This window comes from Triticum dicoccoides, chromosome 1B (assembly GCF_002162155.2).
Source record: "Triticum dicoccoides isolate Atlit2015 ecotype Zavitan chromosome 1B, WEW_v2.0, whole genome shotgun sequence".
In the NCBI taxonomy this organism is placed as follows: Eukaryota; Viridiplantae; Streptophyta; class Magnoliopsida; order Poales; family Poaceae; genus Triticum; species Triticum dicoccoides.
Window position 1 is genome coordinate 335,500,233 of NC_041381.1, and position 5,651 is coordinate 335,505,883.

Here is a 5,651-nt window from a genome sequence, read left to right on the forward strand (position 1 = left end):
GATAAAGTAAAGCAATTACAGGGCGTTTGCATTTCATACAATAAAGCGACAACCATATGCCTCCTGCTAGTTGCCGATAACTTCGGTTACAAAACATGATCATCTCATACAATAAAATATAGCATCACGTCTTGACCATATCACATCACAACATGCTCTGCAAAAACAAGTTAGACGTCCTCTACTTTGTTGTTGCAAATTTTACGTGGCTGCTACGGGCTGAGCAAGAACCGCTCTTACCTACGCATCAAAACCACAACGATTGTTCATCAAGTTAGTGCTGTTTTAACCTTCGCAAGGACCGGGCGTAGCCACACTCGATTCAACTAAAGTGAGAGAGACAGACACCCGCCAGTCACCTTTAAGCAACGAGTGCTCGTAACGGTGAAACCAGTCTCGCGTAAGCGTACGCGTAATATCGGTCCGGGCCGCTTCATCTCACAATACCGCTGAACCAAAGTATGACATGCTGGTAAGCAGTATGACTTGTATCGCCCACAACTCACTTGTGTTCTACTCGTGCATATGACATCTATGCATAAAACCTGGCTCGGATGCCACTGTTGGGGAACGTAGTAATTTCAAAAAAATTCCTACACACACGCAAGATCATGGTGATGCAAAGCAACGAGAGGGTAGAGTGTTGTCCATGTACCCCCGTAGACCAAAAGCAGAAGCGTTAGAACAACGCGGTTGATGTAGTCGTACGTCTTCACGGCCCGACCGATCAAGCACCGAAACTACGACACCTCCGAGTTCTAGCACACGTTCAGCTCGATGACGATCCCCGGACTCCGATCCAGCAGGGTGTCGGGGAAGAGTTCCATCAGCACGACAGCGTGGTGACGATCTTGATGTTCTACCGTCACAGGGCTTCGCCTAAGCACCGCTACAATATTATCGAGGACTATGGTGGAGGGGGCACCGCACACGGCTAAGAGATCTTGGAGATCAATTGTTGTGTCTAGAGGTGCCCCCTGCCCCCGTATATAAAGGAGCCAAGGGGGAGGGGGCGGCCGGCCAAGGAGGGCGCGCCAAGGGGGGTCCTACTCCCACTGGGAGTAGGACTCCCTTCTTTCCTAGTTGGAGAAGGAGAAGGGGGGAAGGAGGAGGGAGAGAGGAAGGAAAGGGGGGGCGCCGCCCCCCTCTCCTTGTCCTATTCGGACTAGGAGGGGAGGGGGCGCGGCCAGCCCTTGCCTCCTCTCTTCCTCTCCACTAGGGCCCATGTAGGCCCATTAAGCCCCCCCAGGGGGGGGTGGGTCCAGTAACCTCCCGGTACTCTGGTAAAATTCTGATTTCACCCGGAACAATTCCGATATCCAAATATAGGCTTCCAATATATCAATCTTCATGTCTCGACCATTTCGAGACTCCATGTCATGTCCGTAATCTTATTCGGGACTCCGAACAAACTTCGGTACATCAAAACTCATAAACTCATAATATAACTGTCATCGAAACCTTAAGCATGCGGACCCTACGGGTTCGAGAACTATGTAGAGATGACCTAGAACTGTTTCCGGTCAATAACCAATAGCGGAACCTGGATGCTCATATTGGTTCCTACATATTCTATGAAGATCTTTATCGGTCAAGCCGCATAACAACATACGTTGTTCCCTTTGTCATCGGTATGTTACTTACCCGAGATTCGATTGTCGGTATCCAATACCTAGTTCAATCTCGTTACCGGCAAGTCTCTTTACTCGTTACGTAATGCATCATTTCATAACTAACTCATTAGCTACATTGCTTGCAAGGCTTATAGTGATGTGCATTACCGGGAGGGCCCAGAGATACCTCTCCGACAATCGAAGTGAAAAAAACTAATCTCGAAATACGCCAGCTCAACATGTACCTTTGGAGACACCTGTAGAGCTCCTTTATAATCACCCAGTTATGTTGTGACGTTTGGTAGCACACAAAGTGTTCCTCCGGTAAATGGGAGTTGCATAATCTCATAGTTATAGGAACTTTGTATAAGTCATGAAGAAAGCAATAGCAACATACTAAACGATCAAGTGCTAAGCTAATGGAATGGGTCAAGTCAATCACATCATTCTCCTAATGATGTGATCCCATTAATCAAATGACAACACATGTCTATGGCTAGGAAACATAACCATCTTTGATTAATGAGCTAGTCAAGTAGAGGCATACTAGTGACATTAAGTTTGTCTATGTATTCACACATGTATCATGTTTCCGGTTAATACAATTATAGCATGAATAATAAACATTTATCATGATATGAGGAAATAAATAATAACTTTATTATTGCCTCTAGGGCATATTTCCTTTAGTAGAGGGATAAACTCATGCAATATGATATAAACCCCATCTTTTTATCCTCGATGGCAACAATAAAATACGTGCCTTGCAACCCTTTCTGTCACTGGGTAAGGACACCGCAAGATTGAACCCAAAGCTAAGCACTTCTCCCATGGCAAGAAAGATCAATCTAGTAGGCCAAACCAAACTGGTAATTCGAAGAGACTTGCAAAGATAACTCAATCATACATAAAAGAATTCAAAAAAGATTCAAATATTATTCATAGATAAACTTGATCATAAACCCACAATTCATCGGATCTCGACAAACACACCGCAAAAAGAGTTTACATCGAATAGATCTCCACAAGAGAGGGGGAGAACATTGTATTGAGATCCAAAAAGAGAGAAGAAGCCATCTAGCTAATAACTATGGACCCGAAGGTCTGTGGTAAACTACTCACAATTCATCGGAGGGGCTATGGTGTTTATGTAGAAGCCCTCCATGGTCGATTCCCCCTCCGGCGGAGCGCCGGCCAAGGCTCCAAGGTGGGATCTCGTGGATATAGAAGGTTACGGCGGTGGAAATTGTGTGTCGTTGGCTCCCTGGATGTTTTCGGGGTACGTAGGCTTATATAGGAGGAAGAAGTACGTCAGTGGCCGCCCGAGGGGCCCACGAGACAGGGGGCACGCCTTATAGGGGGGCGCGCCCTACCCTCTCGTGGCCGCCTCGGTTGCTTCTTGACTTGCACTCCAAGTCCTCTGGATCACGCTCATTCCAAAAATCACGCTCCCGAAGGTTTCATTCCGTTTGGACTCCGTTTGATATTCCTTTTCTTCGAAATACTGAAATAGGCAAAAAACAGCAATACGGGCTGGGCCTCCAGTTAGTAGGTTAGTCCCAAAAATGATATAGATGTGTAAAATAAAGCCCATAAACATCCAAAAGGGGTAATATAATAGCATGGAACAATCAAAAATTATAGATACGTTGGAGACGTATCACCACTGCACATCCCTATGGCTTCGTTATTGTTGATAATTATTCGAGATACACCTGGGTACACATAATTCTCTATAAGACTGAAGTGCAGGATGTCTTCAGATGCTTCGCAAATCGATCCATGGAGAATTATGGCGTCAAGATCAAGCACATACGAAGTGACAATGGCAATGAGTTCAAGAACATTGGCCTCGACACTTATCTTGATACCTTGGGCATCACCCATGAGTTCTCTGCTCCATACACACCTCAGCAGAGTGGCATCATGGAGCGCAAGAACAAAATGCTCATTGAGATGGCACGCACGATGCTCGATGAATACAAGACTCCAGGAAAATTCTGGCCAGAAGCCATTGATACTTCATGCCATATCATCAACAGAGTTTATCTTCACAAGTTCTTCAAGAAGACATCTTATGAACTTCTGACTAGTAAGAAGCCAAAAGTCAGTTACTTCAAAGTCTTTGGTGCTAGGTGCTGGATCAAGGATCCACATCACACTTCTAAATTCACACCGAAAGCACATGAAGGTTTTATGATTGGTTACGGAAAGGATTCGCACACCTACAGAGTCTTCAACCTCTTTCACTACAAAGTGGTTGAAACTATAGATGTGCGGTTCGATGAAGCTAACGGCTCGCAAAGAAAGCACCTGCCAAATGTGCTAGATGAAGCTACACCAGGCGAAGCTATCAGGCTAATGGGTACTGGAGAAATCATACCCACCAAGGAATAGGTTGAGGATGAGATCATCATTTCTGCACCTAATCAACCCGAAGACAATGCCCAGCCTGACGCAAATCCTGAAGATGAAGGCAATAGTCAGTCTGATCAAAATCTTCGTCTAGTTCATCCTCGAGTTGCAAATAAAGTCCAAATTGAGAAGATAATCGATAGCATCAATGCACCTGGTCCTCTCACTCGATCAAGAGCTATGCAACTGGCAAACTTCTGTGGTCACTTTGCCTTTGTCTCTATATCTGAACCCAAGAAATTTGAAGAAGCCTTCATGGAACCTGAATGGATTCAAGCTATGCAAGAAGAGCTTCAACAGTTTGAGCTGAATAATGTCTGGGAGCTTGTCAAACATCCTGATCCTCGGAAGCACAATATCATCGACACGAAATGGATCTATCGCAACAAGCAAGATGAACTTGGACAAGTTGTCAGAAACAAAGCTCGCCTCGTCGCTCAAGGTTACACACAAGTGGAAGGAATTGACTTCGATGAAACCTTTGCTCCTGTGGCTAGGCTTGAAGCCATTCGCATACTGCTAGCCTATGCTAACCATCGCAACATTCTTCTGTACCAAACGGATGTGAAGAGTGCCTTTCTCAATGGCAAAATTGAAGAAGAAGTGTATGTTGCTCAACTGCCTGGGTTTGAAGATCCAAAGCATCCTGATATGGTGTACAAGCTCAACAAGGCACTGTATGGCCTCAAACAAGCACATTGCGCTTGGTATGACACACTCAAAGAATTCCTGAAGAGCAAAGGCTTCAAACCTGGTTCTCTAGATCCCACTCTCTTCACGAAGACATATGATGGTGAACTGTTTGTGTGCCAAATATATGTGGATGACATTATCTTCGGCTGCACTGATAAGAGATATAGTGATGAGTTTGGATACATGATGCAAGATCAATATCAGATGTCCATGATGGGAGAGCTGAAGTTCTTCCTTGGTCTTCAAATCCGTCAACAGCGTAATGGCATCTTCATCACAAGAAAAATATCTCAAAGATTGTCTGAAAAAGTTTGGAATGCAAGACTGCAAAGGGTACATGACACCAATGCCAACGAAAAGCTATCTTGGCCCTGACGACAATGGTAAAGAGTTCGATCAAAAGGTATACCAGTCCATGATTGGTTCTTTACTATACTTATGTGCATCTAGGCCTGATATTATGCTTAGCGTTTGCATGTGTGCCCGATTCCAAGCGGTACAAAAGGAATCGCATCACCTTGTATGAAGCGAATTCTTTGATATTTGGCTCACACCCGAACACTAGGATTATGGTATCCAAAGGGCTCATCATTTGATCTAGTTGGATACTCAGATGCTGATATGCTGGTGACAAAGTTGATCACAAGTCTACATCAGGCACATGTCACTTTATTGGACGATCTCTTGTCTGTTGGTCTTCAAAGAAGCAGAATTGTGTATCTCTCTCCACTTCTGAATCTGAATACATTGCTGCTGGATCTTGTTGTGCTCAGCTTCTCTAGATGAAGCAAACTCTCAAGGATTATGGCATCAACATGAAGAATGTGCCACTCTTCTTTGACAATGAAAGCACCATCAAGATTGCCAAGAATCCAATTCAGCACTCGAAGACAAAGCACATTGAGATTCGTCATCACTTTCTCAGAGATC